This window comes from Coregonus clupeaformis, chromosome 31 (assembly GCF_020615455.1).
Source record: "Coregonus clupeaformis isolate EN_2021a chromosome 31, ASM2061545v1, whole genome shotgun sequence".
Lineage (NCBI taxonomy): Eukaryota > Metazoa > Chordata > Actinopteri > Salmoniformes > Salmonidae > Coregonus > Coregonus clupeaformis.
In genome coordinates this window covers 3161981-3183169 of record NC_059222.1, presented here as the reverse complement: position 1 = coordinate 3183169, position 21189 = coordinate 3161981, and positions in this window count along the sequence as shown.

The following is a 21189-nucleotide window of genomic DNA, read 5'->3' as shown; positions in this document are numbered from 1 at the left end:
GTGTGCAAACCTGGTGGCCAACTACAAGAAACGTCTGACCTCTGTGATTGCCAACAAGGGTTTTGCCACCATATACTAAGTCATGTTTTGCAGAGCGGTCAAATACTTATTTCCCTCATTAAAATGCAAATCAATTTATAACATTTTTGACATGCGTCTTTCTGGATTATTTTGTTGTTATTCTGTCTCTCACTGTTCAAATAAACCTACCATTAAAATTGTAGACTGATCAAGTCTTTGTCAGTGGGAAAACGTTCAAAATCAGCAGGGGATCAAATACTTTTTTCCCTCACTGTAAGTGTATGTAAACTTCCGACTTCAACTGTATGTCGTTGGACATTGATCCAGTAACGATACAAGGATAATTTGACATGGGAGCAAATGGAGCCGATTTTGGGGTTGGATAATCCTTGCGAGTGTTACTGACAATGGAGTCTAAAGGGTAATCAATTAAAAATACTCCTTGCAAACTCAGAGAACCTTGGGTGTTTTCATCTCGTGAGAGATTTTATGTTGTCTTATTCTGGAGTAGTCACGAGGAATTAGATTGAAACAAACGGACTGCAACAAGCTGCAAGAATGTCCACTTCCTAATCTCAAGGCTTCTGCTGACTGATAAGAATACATGGTACAGTAGCATACTGTGTCTCAATTAACAATGTTCTTAAGACTCTCTTCCCACGGGTGAAGGCTTCTCTGCCCAACCTAGAAGGAGAATCTCAGCATTGTCTGCGCCCTGGAGACTTTGTGGCGGTAAAAGACTACAGAAGAAAGAGCTGGAAAGACCCTAGGTGGAGAGGCTTGTACCAGGTGTTGCTGACTACCTCAATTGCGGTGAAAGTAGCAGAGAGAGATACCTGGATCCATGTGTCCCACTGTAGGAGAGTTCCAACCCCAGAAGAGGAAGATGGCCCGCCACTGCGTAGCATTGTTTTCTTTTCTGTCTGTCTGTGTCTGTGTGTCTTTGCAGCAGTGACTCTCAGCTTCCCTATTGGTACGCTGCCAGAAGGAGTTCCCATAGGGGAAATCTGAATATGCAAATGGTTTACCATTCTTAGTAGAGATACCATGTAACCCTGACCCCATGACGTTCTCTGTATTACACAACCACACAGGCCCACCGTCGTTTGCTAGGCCAGATAATACCGGGTTTGGAGGGTGGATCATGCAACTGTGTCTGACCGTTGTTTTAGTCATTGTATTGATTTTGCTGCTCATCTTCATGTTGAAGTTTTGCTGCAATATGTGTTTAAAACTGGTAACAAATTCAAGGCCAAATGTAATGTTAAATGTTGCCATGACCCAGGGCCAGAATGCAGGTTGCGAAGGATTAGCTGAGCTACCCTTTACTGCTGAAGACTGTGATGTTTGACCTGTTGCATACTTAGAAATGTGCCTGTTGTAGACAGAGGTTTGCTCTCACAAGGTCGGCTCAGTGGGAGTGGAATATTGGCTGAACGCCCAGACTATGTGATTGCCAGGTGTTCTCTCCTAAGCAGCCACACTCTGGGAGCAAACGCTTTGCTGAGAAAGGATGCACTTGGCTATCTTTGTTATACCTAATCATCAGCAGGCACTGGCAAGTTAGAACTGTATATGGTATGTGTAGAAGGTTAAAGGTTTTAAACTCAGTTTCACAACGGATGAGACTTACATGGAAGAATTGGTGGGCTACATGATATTGTGCCTTTAGAAGCTTGCTACATTTAAAATTGATTATATAATTGTTAAGGAATTAAAAACAGGTAGGAGTGTAATGGGACATTTTAATTGTATGTGTTCACATAAGTGAGTATGTGACTAACCTTGTGAAACTGTGTGAAATTGTCCTATTATCATCTCCTGTTCTGGGGAGTATAATCCTGTGTTGCAAACCAGCTGCACCTGTGTCCTTGTATAGATAAAAACGGAACAGAGTTCCGCCCAAGAACAGAAACTATAAAGATATGTGCTTATCACCAAATGCTTCGGAAAATTCAGACTGTCTACACTGCGCTGTGTAACTCTGTTTATTTCTCTCTGAGCTCAGAAAAATAAGGAATCTTAGTTTGACTTGGACTCCAGCAAATACTTATTTTATCATATCCACCACGACCAGTAGAGCCAGGTGACAAGGTCTACGTCCGGGTCTTCAGAAGGAAATGGAACGAACCAAGACGTGAGGGACCATACACCGTCACCCAGGCTACACCAACGGCCATACGGATAGAGGGGAGCTCGACCTGGTATCACCTAAACCACTGCACCAGAGTACCACAAGGAGAACAACAACCTAGAGATGAGGAATCTGAGGATGCTGAAACACCTGATAGGGAAGAAGAGGAAACAGGAACAGAAGAAGAAGGAGAAAGGATGGAAGCTCAATCAAAATCACCACTCCCTGCTGGGGGTGGCCAGAATCAGGAGATGGGGGAGGATGGCAGTTGGAATGCTGTTGATGAGCTACGTACTATGGCTGATTCCCTCAGTAGAGGGACAGACCGTCCATACCAGAGAGGGAAAGACCTTCCCAGACCTCCAAGACTCACCAGACCTCCCCACCATTGATGTATCTGCCTTTGACTGGTCCCCCTGACAGAAATTGGAAACCAAAACAGCTGAATAAGGAAAAGTGCATGTTGGCAGTAGTGAAAAGCACAGAAACAAGACAAAGACGAGAAACAGACAGGATTAGAATGTCCATTCCTGCACAAACAAGAACCACGACAGGAATTCAGAAAGCATTCGCTATTAAGGAGCAAGGGTCAGATGATGGATTGTGTGGGTGGACTCATCACCGGGATTCTGGGGAAACCACATGAGACAGCAGTAACTGTGATATCAAGATAATAAAAGAAGGAGACAGGTGGACCATAGACATAAGATTAACAGCCCAAGACCCAGATAAACAATATGATGTAGTAATTACAAGCACGGCATTCCCAGGAGGCAATGCTGAAGTAATTATTCCATGGGCACGTACACCAGCCCCCTTACCTGCTAGGGCCCCAACAGATGTGGAAGTAAGGGTATGGAAGGAGGAGCTGGGCAATGACTGGTATAAGTGGTTACAATATACTACATTAAAACTGAAGAAAGACAATTGTCTAGTATACACCCCCTCCTCATTAAAGGAACTGATAATAGTACCAAATCCCCACAGCTACCAGGACTGTGCTGATTTTAACCCCAACTTCTGTCATCTAAGAGACTGGGAGAGACCGTATTGTCCAGCAGAATGTATGTCATATTTAGGAAACCCGGAATATAAACAATTTTATAGTCAGACAGGGTGGGGGAGAAGTGCAAGCAACTAGATGCTAGAATAGAAACCAGGAAAATGGAAGCACCGGAGAAATATCAAATAGATTATGGGCAGATGTATGAGTGCTACAACAAAAACAATTGGGGTACATGATTTGGAAAAATTCAAGGGAAAATGTGAAACTACATGGCACCTGGATAGGAATATCTCTTGGAATGCAGACACCCCGCAAAGGAAAATCTATCATGCAGCAGGGTCAAGTGCTGGAGTGATAGTTACCCCTGAAGTATGCGAGAATCAGACACTGGCATTACCGCTGATCGCTCCTTATGAGGATCAGTCATTGGCCGTGGCAGATTTCTTCTGGATCTGTCAAGGGCAACTCAGGGTAGCATTACCAAAAGGATGGGAAGGACTTTGTGTTAGGGTGCAGCTGGTGCAACAAGTGGTAATAGTAGACTGGGACCCCTTGGAAAATGAGAATTACCACATCACCCCAAAAAGAGTTAGAAGAGCTTATAAGGCGGACCCAAAAGTTTATCTGGATGCGATTGGACAACCAAGAGGGATCCCAAAATAATATAAGGCGAGGGATGAGATCGCATCAGGATTTGAATCAATATTTCTCTGGATATCACCTAACAAAAATCTAAAGTGGATAATTTACATTTACTATAATCAAGAGGTTTATCAATTACACAGACTCTACACTGACAGCTCTGGGAGAGCAAGTAGACGCAACCAGTAGAATGACCTGGCAAAACAGACAGGCGTTGGATTGGTTGTTAGCGGAAAAAGGAGGAGTCTGTGTAATGTTTGGGGAACAGTGTTGTACCTTTATCCCCAATAACACCACCCCAGAAGGATCCTTTACTGAAGATATGATTAAACTTAAAGGACTTAGACAGGAAGTTAAGGACAATGCTGGGCATGATGCTCACATCTGGGACTGGATGGACTTAACTCTGGGAAAGTGGGGAGCAATGTTTGCAAAAATGGCCATCATGTCAGGCATAACACTGGTGGTAATGGGAGTGGTCTTTTGCTGCAAATGCCTTTGGTGAAATCACTGCTGGTCCAAACCACAGTGAAACAGATGACTGTCCAACGCACAACGATAAAAACCAGAACAGAATGGAATTAAATCCAGGACCAAGGAACTGCCCATACGGCAACCCAGAATGTCTGTATGGGGTAACTCCAGGAGGTGGATGGGCGTCTCATGACTACCAAGAACATCAACAGGTGAAAACAGGATTTGGAGATATTAATCTCACGGATTTATACCCAGGTCCATACTACATTAGTGATGATGAAGACGCTAGGCATGAGCATAGGGAACTGCTGGAAGAAGTTCTGCATGATCATAAACCCAGCTTATAACTAAGTACACACAGATGAAGCATTAATGTAGAAAGGTGGGTGAGGTAACATTTAAATGGATAAATGAAGATTCGGCCTCCCTCATATATTGCTTAAGTAGTATATGTATGTAACATAGGATTTTCTGGTTACGAGTGTCCACGGACCAGGCTCTTAATCCCCTAAACAGGTTCTGCTTAGATTCAGAAAATGGTTGTCAGGGAGTTGTCCATGAGGGAGAGCACACTTGACTAGACCTTGTAAAACATAAGGGATGATATTATAAGGGATGATATTTCTCAAACGAGTACGGTAGTAAAATGGTATTATAGGGGAATATAACCATATGGGTGATTTGGGGAAAAATAATGTATTATTATTTAATGTATTGCTTATACCAATGCAAGATTATATATATGCCTTATATAGATATTATATTTAAAGCAAAGCTGCAATTTTTCCTTATGTATTTTAATGTTTTGAGATATTATGAATTAAGAAACACATATTGTTTTGAAATGTGTGGGACATATAAAGTCCCAAAGGGGGGAATATATGGGTAATTTTCCAGTACATATGTCATGAAATGTTAAGGGCAAAACAGAATAAGTATGATTGACACTTTGTAATCCAGATGCATGTCCGGATAGTAACTATAATCAACACACTATGTAATCATCTTTTAACGTATGTATGTATATTATTTTTGGGGAAAGTATCCTGGTCACGCCACCACTATAACTATGTTAAGAGTCAAAGGGGAGGGAAAACCCTGCGACACTGAAAGACATTCGTCATTTACATAAAGAGGGGTGACTGTGTACTACAGTGGGGGAAAAAAGTATTTAGTCAGCCACCAATTGTGCAAGTTCTCCCACTTAAAAAGTTGAGAGAGGCCTGTAATTTTCATCATAGGTACACGTCAACTATGACAGACAAAATGAGGAAAATAAATCCAGAAAATCACATTGTATGATTTTTTATGAATTTATTTGCAAATTATGGTGGAAAATAAGTATTTGGTCAATAACAAAAGTTTCTCAATACTTTGTTATATACCCTTTGTTGCAATGACACAGGTCAAACGTTTTCTGTAAGTCTTTGCAAGGTTTTCACACACTGTTGCTGGTATTTTGGCCCATTCCTCCATGCAGATCTCCTCTAGAGCAGTGATGTTTTGGGGCTGTCGCTGGGCAACACAGACTTTCAACTTCCTCCAAAGATTTTCTATGGGGTTGAGATCTGGAGACTGGCTAGGCCACTCCAGGACCTTGAAATGCTTCTTACAAAGCCACTCCTTCGTTGCCCGGGCGGTGTGTTTGGGATCATTGTCATGCTGAAAGACCCAGCCACGTTTAATCTTCAATGCCCTTGCTGATGGAAGGAGGTTTTCACTCAAAATCTCACGATACATGGCCCCATTCATTCTTTCCTTTACACGGATCAGTCGTCCTGGTCCCTTTGCAGAAAAACAGCCCAAAAGCATGATGTTTCCACCCCCATGCTTCACAGTAGGTATGGTGTTCTTTGGATGCAACTCAGCATTCTTTGTCCTCCAAACACGACGAGTTGAGTTTTTACCAACAAGTTCTTTTTTGGTTTCATCTGACCATATGACATTCTCCCAATCCTCTTCTGGATCATCCAAATGCACTCTAGCAAACTTCAGACGGGCCTGGACATGTACTGGCTTAAGCAGGGGGACACGTCTGGCACTGCAGGATTTGAGTCCCTGGCGGCGTAGTGTGTTACTGATGGTAGGCTTTGTTACTTTGGTCCCAGCTCTCTGCAGGTCATTCACTAGGTCCCCCTGTGTGGTTCTGGGATTTTTGCTCACCGTTCTTGTGATCATTTTGACCCCACAGGGTGAGATCTTGCGTGGAGCCCCAGATCGAGGGAGATTATCAGTGGTCTTGTATGTCTTCCATTTCCTAATAATTGCTCCCACAGTTGATTTCTTCAACCCAAGTTGCTTACCTATTGCAGATTCAGTCTTCCCAGCCTGGTGCAGGTCTACAATTTTGTTTCTGGTGTCCTTTGACAGCTCTTTGGTCTTGGCCATAGTGGAGTTTGGAGTGTGACTGTTTGAGGTTGTGGACAGGTGTCTTTTATACTGATAACAAGTTCAAACAGGTGCCATTAATACAGGTATCGAGTGGAGGACAGAGGAGCCTCTTAAAGAAGAAGTTACAGGTCTGTGAGAGCCAGAAATCTTGCTTGTTTGTAGGTGACCAAATACTTATTTTCCACCATAATTTGCAAATACATTCATAAAAAATCCTACAATATGATTTTCTGGAAAGATTTTTCTCAATTTGTCTGTCATAGTTGACGTGTACCTATGATGAAAATTACAGGCCTCTCTCATCTTTTTAAGTGGGATAATTTGCACAATTGGTGGCTGACTAAATACTTTTTTTCCCCACTGTATGAGCAAGAACGAAACTGTATATAAACTGAGAAATGAGGGTTGGAGAGTAGTTGCTCTGCAGACCACCTCGGCTTTATTGCTTGTGTAATAAAGTCTATCTTGATTCTACAAAACGAGTGAAGATAAAGATGATTTTCCACAACACAGGCGGTTCTAGTGTTAAAGGCCATGTTGCAAGTTACATTTGCCAATATAAATAGAATATACACCCCTTGTAGATAGCTTTTATTTTTTCCCCCCGGGCTACTACAGACAAAAATGTGTGAAGCACGTGCGCTAGTAAGCAACGCCCCATCAAGTGCATGACGCAGCCTGTGATTTTGCCTGTGACATTCGTTCAGGTGAAGACTCTGAAGCTGACTGGGGACAACGTCTGGTGAAGACACCGGTTCTAAAAACAAGTAGCTATTACTCATCGGCCTGAAGTAGGGCTGTGGCAGTCATGATATTTTGTCAGCCGGTGATTGTCAAGCAAATAACTACCGGTCTCACGGTAATTGACCGTTAATTAACATAAACACATTTAGCATCTCCTGGCTTCCACGCATAGCCTACAAGCCACTGATGCAGTACAACTACAATTTGAGAAGGTCCAGTCACACAAATTGGGAAAAGTCCTGATAGAATAGATATAGTCTTTTATTGGTGCTCTAGTACAGCATAGTAACAAACTTACCATTGTCCATATAATGATTTGGGATACATGGTTTTATTATAATGTTTTCAGAACTACTATTAAATACATTAAATGAGACCAATTAGATACATTTTAATGAATTACAAACAACTTCTTTATTTTGACTGTGAAAATGTGCATTGTACAGGCTGTACTGTAGTAGTAAGTAGGCTATTATTATTTGTCATGCTGCTTCAAAGAAATGTAAGAAATTAGTACAACAAAACGTTTTTACAAAAATATAATAAAGTGCATTTTTGTGACAACATTGCTGAAGAACTAAAGTGGTTGCATAGTAATCTGTATGCAAAAAAGCCACTGAGCCAAGGTACATGGGCCTTGCATTTCTCTTAACTGAATAAATTATAATTATAAAATTATCAATTTTATGGAGAACAAAGGAGAGTCCAATAGAAAATACAATCTGAGTGCACAGACTGTGTTCCATGCATGCACAAGTCACTCTGGGCCTTGCATCAATGACTAATGAGAGAAATTACACATTTTTTCTCCTGCCAATACTTTGAACTTTGGCAAAAATGGTGTGAATGAAATTCTAAGACACTGGTGCAGGTGTTCATTGGTGAGCCTGGTGCGGTATTTGGTTTTTGTCACACCCTGACTTATGGGACTATTGTATGTTGAGTCAGGGTATGGAGATCTATGTTATTATTTCTATGTTCACATTCTAGTTATTGTGTTTCTATGTTTGGCCGGGTGTGATTCCCAATCAGAGGCAGCTGTCGCTCGTTGTTTCTGATTGGGGATCATACTTAAGTAGCCTGTTGGCACTCATTAGTTGTAGGATCTTGTTCCATGTATAGGCTTGTATTGTGTTTAGCCTGAGGACTTCACGTTACGTTGTTTTGTTGTTTTGTTCATGTGTTTATTTTGATTAAATAAACATGTATGCATTTCACGCTGCGCCTTGGTCTGACCCGTCCTTCAACGAACGTGACAGAAGATCCCACCAAACAAGGATCTAGCAGTGTGCCCAGGAGCAAACACCCTGGACACAGGTGGGGAAGATTTGGTCTTGGGAGGAGATATTTGCGGGGAAAGGACCATGGGTGAAGGTAGATGCCCAGGTAGGAGAGGAGCAACAGCAACACAGAGGGCGCCGGCCGAGGAGGAAGCCCGAGAGGCAGCCCCAATAACATTTTTGGGGGGGGCTAAAGGGGTGGTCGGGGAGCGAGAGAGAAGCGCCCCGACCACTGCACCCGGTGGGTTTCCAGGTTGAGTCCCTACGACCATGGGAACAAGAGTGGGAACAGTTTTATACTGAGGAGTCGGAGGATGACGACGACGATGAGTTTCTGTTCCCTAACTCGTGGGGGCTCCCGAATGAGTCCTCAATGGAGGATGATTGCCGAGAGAGAGAGAAGGATCGGCTCTGCAGGGTAAGAGAGGAGGCCACCACATTACGGGGGCTGATAGCGAGAATAGAGCGGGAGAGCTCCATTCAAGAGGAGGCACTGCAGGAGGCTCGTAGGGAGAAGGAGGAAGTAGATGCACGGAGAGAGGAGCTGGTTAGGCAACATAAGGAGCATGGGTTAATTGAGGAACCCATGTATGCGGAGATACGCACTGTACAGCCCAGTGCGTTCTGTGCCAGCGCCCCGCACGTGTCGTGCGAAAGTGGGCAGCCAGCCAGGACGGGTTGTGCCGGCTCAACGCTCCTGGTCTCCAGTGCGCCTTCAAGGTTGCTCTCCCCAGGGCAATTGAACTGATTCCAGCGGCTGACCCAAAACATCGCCGGCGGAGGAGAGGCACTCGGAGCGGCCTGCTGGTTCGACTTAGGAGGCGTGCACACCACCCACCGCTTCCAAGTATACTACTCGCTAATGTTCAGTCTCTTTTTAACAAGCTCAACGAGCTCCAGGCAGGGATTTATTTCCAGAGACACATCAAGGCCTGTAACATACTTTGTTTCACGGAAACATGGCTCTCTGGGGATATTCTGTCGAAATCGGTCTGGTGCTCCTCGCACCAGACCAGTGGTGCGTGTTCCCAGTCCGGCCCGGCCCGATCCTGCTCCTCACACCAGACCAGTGGTGCATGTTCCCAGTCCGGCCCGGCCCGTTCCTGCTCCTCGCACCAGACCAGTGGTGCGTGTTCCTAGTCCGGTCCGGCCCGTGCCTGCTCCTCGCACCAGACCAGTGGTGGTGTGTCCAGTCCGGCACGGCCCATGCCCGTTCCACCGGTGCCTGGTCCAGCATCGGTCAGCTGCTCCACTCCGGAGCCAGAGCAGTCCGCTCCACCGGTGCCTGATCCAGCTCCGGTCGGTTGCTCCACTCCAGAGCCAGAGCAGTCCGCACCACCGGTGCACAGTCCAGCTCCGGTCAGCTGCTCCACTCCGGAGCTAGAGCAGTCCGCTCCACCGGTGCCTAGTCCAGCTCCGGTCAGCGGCTCCATTCCGGAGCCAGAGCAGTCCGTTCCACCGGGGTCCAGTACAGCTCCGGTTAGCGGCTCCATTCCGGAGCCAGAGCAGTCCGTTCCACCGGGGTCAAGTCCAGCTCCGGTCAGCAGCTCTACTCCGCAAACAGAGCATTCCGCTCCTTCGGTACCCAGTCCAGCTCCGGTCAGCGTCTCCAGTCCAGACCCAGACGTCAGCCCCTCTCCAGTTTCGGGGTCTCCCACACCAGGGCCCAGACAGGGCTTGGTGCATCGTGGGAGGAAGGAGAGGGGAAGCAGCGCGCCAAGGTCCAGACCAGACCAGGGGCGCGACGGGGAGGCTGAGAGAATGTGGTCGTCACGCCCGGAGCCGGATCCACCTCCGAGGCGGAATGCCCACCCGGACCCTACCCTGTTATGTCAGGTTTGTGCGGTCGGAGTCCGCACCTTTGGGGGGGGTACTGTCACACCCTGACTTATGGGACTCTTGTATGTTAAGTCAGGGTGTGGAGATCTATGTTGTTATTTCTATGTTCACATTCTAGTTATTGTGTTTCTATGTTTGGCCGGGTGTGATTCCCAATCAGAGGCAGCTGTCGCTCGTTGTCTCTGATTGGGGATCATACTTAAGTAGCCTGTTGGCACTCATTAGTTGTGGGATCTTGTTCCGTGTATAGGCTTGTATTGTGTTTAGCCTGAGGACTTCACGTTACGTTGTTTTGTTCGTGTGTTTATTTTGATTAAATAAACACGTATGCATTTCACGCTGCGCCTTGGTCTGACCCGTCCTTCAACGTCCGTGACAGTTTTAATAATGTTCATTGTGGAGAAGGCTGACTCACAGCAGCATGTGGAACCAAACATGATCAGGATGTGTAGTGCCATTTTGTTTAGAACAGGGAAACTAGCTGCAGGCACCATCTTTCCCCAGAAACGGACAGGGTCACAATCACCAACCTGCTTATTCAAAGCCACATTTTCTTGCAGTTCAATCAACTCCATTTATAGTGTTGCAACATTTGCCCATCTGAAGGTCTGTTTTGCTTCCTCCTGAAAACTCTGTGACATTTGTGACCAAGAAGGGGTTCTGTATGAACAGCAGCAGTTGTCTTCCAAGATCAAAGTCATCAAAGCGAGCCTTGAAGTTATCCATCAGCTTCTGTATGAAATCACCATGGTGGGGCACATCTTTCTCTCCCTGGGTTTGCTCCAAAAGTTTGGGAAAGTGGACAAGTTCTCCATGGAGATCAGTCTTGAAAATCTCAAACTTCCTCTGGAAATCCCGGACTGCTGTTATCAAATCACACACTGTGTTGTTCTGTCCCTGCAGCTTAACATTGAGCTCATTAAGATGTGATGTAATGTCTACCAGAAATGCAGCTGTTTGTATTTTCTCCATCTTCCGAAAACTCTGTAAACTGAGTTGCCTTTTCACTCTTTTGCTCTGATAGGAAAGATTTGATCTCCTCCCGAATGGCCCAAAAGCGCTCCAAAGCCCTGCCTTTGCTGAGCCATCTGACATTGTTGTGCAGTAGTAAGTCATCATAGCTGGCATTAACCTCTGTCAGAAAGCCTCTTAGCAGACGATGCCGTAGGGATGATGATGCTCTCAAAAAGTTCCTCCGTTTCATCATTGTTGTCATGACCTCAGCATACACTTCTCCTAGACTGGCACACATGACAGATTGGTTGATGATGCCGTGGGAAGATGTCAGGTCAGGGTGGTCCTCTTTCAAACATGCAGCCAGTCCCCTCCTTCTTCCTATCATGGCTGGAGCTCCATCTATGGTGATGGAGACCACCGACTTCAGATCTATCCCCCTTTTTGTCAGCATCCCTTGAGGGTAGTTGCATCATGATGAGTCATTGTATGGTAGAATTCATTCCCTTTAGACCTTTTTACAGTAGAGGTCTGATTTGATGTGCTTCAGAGAATGAGTGTGTGAAAATGTTTTCAATGTGTTTTGTGTAAATGTATATTAATACGAGCAGCGATGTGAGAGGGAGATGTTGGTAAGGACAAGGGACAACTAAAAACAAACAAACACACTTAAAGATCTGAGCATGGTGCCATTTTGTCTCACAAATACTAGAAGCTGGGGATTATCGGTGGTATCTGTTGATTCATCCACAGCTAAAGAAATGCATGGTGCATTCTGAATGGCCTCATCAAGTTGTGAAATCACATCTTCAGCCAATATTTCAGTTCTTCTCAATGCTGTTGCAACAATGCACACCCTTTCATTAACTACAGCTTCAATTATCTTATTTCCATAATATTTTGCTTAAAGGATGTACTGAATTAAATGTAAGAGCAATGTATTTACAATGGATATGCATGTAACTATAATGTACCTACCCAGGAGCAAACAACTTAATGTAAAGTGAAACACATAATTGTATAACCTTTGTAAATACTATGTACGTGCATTTGAAAGGGGATTTAAGGGTTTATTTCTCTGGCTTCAAAGGTGCAATGTAAGTGAAATGTTGTTCAGAATAATAAAATGTATAATGTTAATGTAGGTACTCATGAGCAAGCAGCTTCAAGTAAAGTGAAACACAGTAACTGTTGTTTCAGCATCTATAACTGTAATTACAATGTACTTTCAATGCAATTACATATTTCACAGGATATATCAAAATGTCAGTTATTACAATGTTGTTATAAAGAAAATTATCGTAACTACAATGTTTCTACACAGGAACAAGCAACTTAATGTAAAGTGAAACATCATGAATTACTCATGTAATTACTATGTAGTTACTATGTTACGATGGCAGACACCCAATGCAGTACTTGTAGTTGTGATCAATGGGAATCCATCTCAATCTAGGAAAAACGTTTTTACAGCACCCTTAAGTGTAATTACTATGTACTTTCAGTATTATTAAATATTTGGCAGGGTATAATCAAAAGTTTAGTTATTACATTGTCGTTATAAAGAAAAGTATTGTAAATACAATGTTTCTACGCAGGAACAAGCAACTTAATGTAAAGTGAAACGCATTTGATTTACTCATGTAATTAATATGTAGTTACTATGTTACAACGTGTTTTTGATAGTAGTATGTGAAGTTTGGCAATACACTTTCTTGAGAGTTGGTGCATAGCCTGTTGATCGGTACAGTGAAATGTTTGGAAGCAATGGAATCCAGAGTCTCCCGTTTCATGTGATATCAAATCAATTTTAGTGGAGTGACCCAAAAAAACACTGATAGCAACAAAACATGCTTATAACCCTGTCAAAATAATGAAACACATTAATTTGCTGTAGGATCGTAGTTCCAAAGATATCGTAATGGTTGCCATAAATGAAAAGTTGAGATTCTGTTGTTTTCGGCAAAATAGAGCTTGCAGGGGTCGCGTGCATTTAAAGGGCCGGTATTGACCGCTATTTCAATTTGGTGGCAAAGTACCCGGCACCGGGTACTCCCAGCTCCATTTCCTCTAGGGGGTGCATGCTAAGAGTAAAAATCGTACAGCTGATATACTAATCGGATGTCTTTGAAGAGTTGAGAGAGTACTCCTTTCTTATTTTCTTTACCCAACCAGTACATCCACTCAATAAAATGGAGATGCTTCTTTAAACCTCTTTTGGTCCGATTGCCCCTTAGCCTCCAGACCTGCCCCTATATTGTCTGCCACGCTCTTTCAATCTGTTGTGTGTGACATCCTATGTGAGGATCCACAAAGTTGTTTATGTGGTTGACTGTCTGGTGATTGTAACCCAGCCTATTCAGAGACCTGACATACGCTCTCCAGCAATCACTCAGAATGGTGGAACCTCTTCGCACATGTTGTCTGATGATAGGGATTAAGGTTTCCTGTGAATGGTTTTCCACCATTTTAAGAACTGGGCGCAGTCTGTTGTGTTTGACCTCCATCATCCCAAACACCCAACCCTGTCTTCTCCACGTTGGCCCCATTCTTCCACGATTGTACTGAACGATAGGAACAAGTGCATATCGTTATTATGTGACAGGGAGTTGGCCAGTGGTTAGTCACGCCTTGGAATGGCTTATGACACAAGCTAAGGTCTGATGGGTGAAGTTATTTAATGTTGAAGACCCGAAACTTGATCCTAGGAAACATCACTGATGATGTGTCCAAGAGCACTGAGAGATGTATTTCTAAAATAATTCAGTATATGAAATGGGGAAGCCCTCTTATTTTTATCCATATCATTATATCTACTGAGGAGTACTTTAGAAATATATCAACTAATTATCTCTCAGCTCCCAAACCCAGATAATGAATGTTACTACATCAAAATGGATAATGCTATACCTTTCTCTTGTGCGAAAACTTGTATTAATCTATCACCACCAATCTCCGTAGAGAACTTGACCCAATTTAGAAACGCTTCCTCCTCTTGAACCTCCTCAGGGATTTATTGCAGACCTTCAATAATGAGAGGTAAGACAAATGTTAGTGATATCAGAAGACTTGAGTGTCCCAGGGAAGCATGACCATCAACTTCTATAGGAGGGGCACCGAAATCAAATCTCACTTAGGTTCCCAAATCGTCTTGAGCTGACACTGCTCCTGTCTCATGTGGAAATACACGTTAATGGAAGTTGTCACAAAATAACGGAGTTTGATTGTTGTTGCTATTTGCACTGTAATGCACAGTAAACATTTTAATATTTGATAAAACATTCAGCCTATATTCAGTAAACAAAACAGGCTTTTAAAAATTGAAACAAATTGAGTAATCAAAGTAATGACTGACAGATTGATTATCAAAATAGTTGTTAGTTGCAGCTCTAAAAACAGTACTCAAAACACATTTGTAACAGCTTTTACTTAATTTGCCTGAAAAGTGTAAGCTCGCAAGAATAATAAATTAGGGCAGCAGCAGTGGTGCAAGACTCCCCAGTCGTGCCATGCTGCCCTTCCCGGCCTGCCACCATGACAAGTAACCTAAATACCTGTGGGAAACACTGGTCGGGATGGGTGGCATAGCAAGCTAAATGTTGAAAATCTTGGAGAGACCCTTTAAGCTGTCCAGTAAATAATGCATGAAATATCCCAAAAGCCTGATTAGTAAAAACACCCTTTTACATTTGTTTGTAAGTGAGCTAAAATTTCCTCAGAGTGAATATAGGTAAACAAAGCTGTTGGCTTTTTCAGTCTCAAAATTGCTCATAATTCTGTGTTGATCGACAACTGTAACAATCACAATGCACCTCTCACCTTTCTCAGGCTTTTCGTCATTCTTGTCAGGGTCCTTGATCTCCGTGCAATGCCATCCTCTATAATATCAACTTAACTCAAGTGTAGCCCCTGTGCAAATCTGCAATATTGCCACAAAGAAATTAACAAATCAGATCAATAGTATATGACAATAGAAATACAAATATTTTTTCAGAAATTAAACCCTTGATAGGCCCCAGACTCAACCCACTGAGACCCAGCTTTTGGTAACAAAACCTTAACTTGCCCTTAAACCACATTCTCTTCAGCCTGGAGAGACCTACTCGCCATACCTTGTTCCACTTCTGTACTAACCTATGCCACGGAACACTAACTAACACGTAATTACTTAGCAGAGAGCCCCACACTCACCAGTACCTATTATCCAAAACGTTCTTAGTGTGTTAAATTCATGAACCTACCGATGAAGAAACGTTACCCAATCCGTAAGTGGAACCTGAGAATGGCTAAACATTGAATCCTTCCGGATGGAGCAGGAGTGAGTCTGATGATGTCTCCTCTTGTTTCGACAAATCCTGCAAGGAAACATGCACATTTACCTCAGACACAGGTGCGTGTTTTAGAGACTGACACTAAGTGATCATTGAAATGGAACATAGACTAAGTAATTCTACTACATTCAATTCCATTCTACTATGATTATCAATTAACTTTTTCAGTAGCAATAGGAATACATCCACATTGTTGGAAATAGGAGAACAAAAGCTTTCCAGACAGGCTTACCAACGGTCGTCGATGGGGAGACCAGAATTAGGTAGGTTTAGGCTGACCTGTTCAAACGTCAACATAGGTGATATCTGACAAACAAACATATACTATCCTAACTGCCATTGGTAATAGAACAGTGACTGTATGTGTTCACAGATGCATCTATGGAGCCAGCACTTGGAGACTTGCAAGATGATATGATGGAGTCCTGACCAACAGACATGCTTGATACTGACGTCTCTGAATGGAGAGAGACGTGGAAATCAGCACATCCACAAGGTGGGACTGAAAGTAATTACAAATAATACAGTACAGCAGAAATGTCAGGTATTTGCAACACCCTTTTCATTCCATGTGTCACTGATGAACTCTGCCTCAACTCTGCCTATTTCAAAAAATGGAGAGGACTGTAGATGCTCCTGCCAGATGCCAGCCTCGTCATTTGATGGGGAGACCGTAATTGGGTAGGTTTTATTTGACCTGTTCAAGCTTCAACATGTTTGTGTGTCAGATATCACCTATCCTACAGTAACTGCCATTGGTAATAGAACAGTGACTATGTGTGTATGTGTTCACAGAAACATGTATGGAGACTTGCAAGATGATGTGATGAAGTCCAGACTGACAGACGGGCTTGATACTGATCTCTAAATGGCACTCGGCATTACAATTTTACTTGACACAACTTTTACTTGTAATGTGTGTTTTCTTAATGTATTATTCAATTGAACGGTATCAGTCAATATGGGGAGGGAGAACCCTGTTTATTCTGCACCAGGATCAGGGAACTCCTGTTGTACAGTGCCTTCAGAAAGTATTCATACCCCTTGCCTTAATCCACATTTTGTTGTGTCGCAGCCTGAATTCAAAATGGATTAAATTGACACAATATCCCATAATGACAAATGTATTGAAAACGAAATACAGAAATATCTAATTTACATAATTATTCACACCCCTGAGTAAATACTTTGTAGAAGCACATTTGGCAGCAATTACAGCTGTGAGTCTTTCTGTGTAAGTCTCTAAGAGCTTTCCACACCTGGAGTGTGCAACATTATTATTTTCAAAATTCTTTAAACTCTGAAAAGTTGGTTGCTCATTGCTAGACAACCATTTTCAGGTCTTGCCATAGATTTTCAAGTAGATTTAATTCAAAACTGTAACTCGGCCACTCAGGAACTGTATTCTTGGTAAGCAACTGTATTCAGTGTACATTTGGCCTTGTGTTTTAGCATATTGTCCTGCTGAAAGGTGAATTCATCTCCCAGTGTCTAAACCAGGTTTTCCTCTAGGATTTTGCCTGTGCCTAGCTCCATTCCGTTTCTTTTTTATCATGAAAAACTCCCCAGTCCTTAATGATTACAAGCATACCCATAACATGATGCAGCCACCACTATGCTTGAAAATATGGAGAGTGGTACTCAGTAATGTGTTGTATTGGATTTGTCATAAACATAACACTGTTCAGGACAAAAAGGTAATTGCTTTGCCACATTTTTTTGCAGTATTACTTTAGTGCCTTATTGCAAACAGGATGCATGTTTTGGAATATTTTGATTCTGTACAGGCTTCCTTCTTTTCACTCTGTGAATTAGGTTAGGATTGTGGAGTAACTACAATGTTGTTGATCCATCCTCAGTTTTCTCCTATTACAGTCATTAAACTGTAGTGAGGCCTCTAGCACTGCGATGCAGTGCCTTAGACCGCTGCGCCACTCAGGAGGCCCGAACTGAAGTCTTATCAGAAACGTGTTTTAATCGTTTTCTCAGCTTTTAATTTCCTTAAAACCGGTCAAACTGATGACAATTTGCAGAGGAACAATATTTCTACTGTTTTGGAGTTATTGTTATTTCTCCCCGGTCCCTAAACAAAACAGACAACTTTAACGGCGTTAACTAGATGACCAATGCATTGATTCTCTCAATGTAAGATATTATTCTGGTGTCTACTACTTTATTTAGTCTTCTAGGGCAACAAGTTATGACAGAAGAGAAGCTGCACAAACAAATGGCCTACCAAACGTCGGAAGTTATAATATGGCCTACCAAACGTTGGAAATTATAAGCAGAAACTTGTCTAAATTAGGGGTGAAAGTAGCCAGTAGGCTATATGGTCCAGTATAGAGTATGAGCAAAATAAATTGTTATTATCGTGGCAGGCAGCCTACTTTTTGAAGTGATTTTTTTGACAATCAGATGAAAACATCGTCACACAACACCCATGATATGTGAATTTGAGCCTGTGCAACTGCGAAAAACAACAGTAAACTAGATGTTTACATGCCACAGTATCCTGTCTAAGATCCGCCTATCCCAGGCATCTTATCCGGGTTTCTCATAACTGGGACACAAGCTTTTTCGGATTATTGTAAACGGGATATGATGTTTATATGCGTCAACTCAAAAACAGAATAATAGAGTATTCTGAATAATAATGGGATATTGGTGTGCATGTAAACGTGGTAAATTAAAGGTGAAAGGTGCATATTGTTATATTAGCAGAACACTGCTTCTATGGTATTATGTAAAGGATGTTTATTCTACATTGACCCATTACTATATTTGAAAGTTATCAAAACACTTAGTTTAGAATATCTACATAAATTCAACAATTGCATTCTTCTCATATTACTCTGTAGGCTACTGACCTCTGCAAAGCTTCTTCTGGCATCTCACCATACATCTGCCTGTAGTTTTTTAACTCAACCTGCAGGAGGTTTGTTTGTTGTGATTGAGTGGGGGTTAACAGCTGTGGGCAAGCTTCTGACAGATTGGTGTGTCTTGGTGGTGGCAAGGACACACCCAAGAAACACCCACATCAACCCACACCCCCAAGCCAACTCACGTTTGCCAAAAAAATAAGGCGAAATCAGCCGGTGCAATTCCCCTTTAAGTCAAACTCAACCTATGGACACGCCCACCCTCATAGGGACAGCGGTCATATTCTATTGACATACATACTTTGAAAGAGAGAAAAGCAGCTCAGTTTCACAATTTGAGAACAAAATAGACAAAATGATTTAAAATGGACAGGATAATACCTAGGTACAGGTTACTGGCAAAATAAAGGAAACACCAACATAGGGCGTTGAGCTACCACGAGACAGAACAGCTTCAATGCACCTTGGCACAGATTCTACAAGTGTCTAGAACTCTATTGGAGGGATGTGACACCATTCCTCCACAAGGAATTCTATAATTTTGTGATTTGTTGATGGTGGTGGAAAACGCTGTCTCAGGCGCCGCTCTAGAATCTCAAATGGGTTGAGATCTGGAGACTGAGACGGCCATGGCATATGGTTTACATATTTTTCATTCTAATCAAACCATATGGAGGTCCTGGGCTGGCGTGGTTGCACGTGTTCTGCGGTTGTGAGGTCGGTTGGACGCACTTGAAAAAGAAAAGGAGAGCTGCACACTCTAGGAGCTCAGATGCAATAATTTAATAACCTAATAACCAACGTTTCGAAAGACAAGCTGTCTTCATCAGGGTATAATGACAAACACTGCAGGTCACTAGTTTATATAGTGTCAAAGGACACACGCAGGTGTCTGTAATCATGGCCGGGTGTGGCCTGATAGCATTGGTTAATTCACAGATAAACAGAACATACAAAAAATATGAATAGATAGCATACGAGCATAGATACAACTTGGCTACATAGGCCCACAAACATTTACAATGAATAGCAAAATGACAATAATCACAAGAATGGCTTCAAATCAAAGTCTACGTTGAGACCGAATGGAGCAAGGGTCTTTAAATTAAAGGTCCAGGCAGCCTCTCGTTTTAACAATAAGTTGTCGAGGTCACCCCCTCTCCTAGGGAGGGTGACATGTTCGATGCCGATATAATGTAGGGACGAAATCGAGTGGTTCGCTTCCAAAATATGGGCAGCGACTGGGGATGTCGAGTTTCTGCACCCAATGGTGCTACGATGCTCCGAGATTCGTACTTTTAATTTGCACTTTGTTTTACCCACATAATTTTTACCACAAGGACAAGTTATAAGATAAATAACTGCCTTAGTGGAGCACATAATAACACCTTTGATTGGGATCTGTTTCCCTGTTTGGGGGTGTTTGAAGGATCTACATTTGTAAGTGCCATTGCATTGAGCACAGCCGTTACACTTGTAGTTTCCATCCGGGAGAGGCGCAAATAGACGTTGTGCAGGGATATTTAGGGGTGGTAAATCAGAGTTTACCAATTGATCTCTGAGATTTCTGCCCCGCGAGAATACAACCAAGGGAGGGTCTGAAAACACATTACCAATACTGTCATCGGATCTTAGAATGTGCCAATGTTTGTGAACGATTCCCTTAATTTGTTCAGAGCACTTTGAATAGTGTGTAGTTAGAACGCAATAATGCTTATTTTTGCGAGACTGTCCTTGAAAGAGATCAGGTCTCGATTTGTTTAGAATTTTCTCAATGGCAGTATTAATCGGACCATTTTTGTACCCCCTCTCCTTGAATTTTCTTTGCGTCTCAGCTGTATTTTGGTCGAAATCTGATTGTTTTTTACTAATTATTTTGATTAGACAGAATTGGCTGTAGGGCAAACTGTTTTTCAAGGGAAGCGGGTGACAACTATCAGCCCTCAACAAACTGTTAAGATCAGTAGGTTTCCTGTAAAGATCAGTGTATAGAACATTATCCTCAAACAATATCAGAAGATCAAGGAAACTGATTTGACGTGTGTCAGATTGCATAGTAAATCTCAGGTGCTCAGAACAAGAGTTAAGAAAAGCATGGAATGCCTGGAGCTGTTTTGAATCACCCCTCCATAGAACAAAAATATCATCAATGTACCGTTTCCAAATAATAATATTAGGCAAGAAAATGTAACCCACATGTAAATGAGCATAGTTAGGAGACATAGGGGATCCCATAGCAGTACCCTTCATCTGAATAAATAAATAATTTAGAAACATGAAGTAGTTGTGTGTGAGTACTATTTCAGCCAATGTTATAATGTATGCACTGGAAGGTAGTTCATTTGGGTCACGTTGCAGAAGAAAATGTTCCATGGCTTCAATACCGCCCTCGTGTGGAATATATGTGTATAACGACTCAACATCAAAAGTAACTAACAAGGTATTATCAGGGAGAGGATCAAGACATTCAATAATAGAGATCATACTGCTG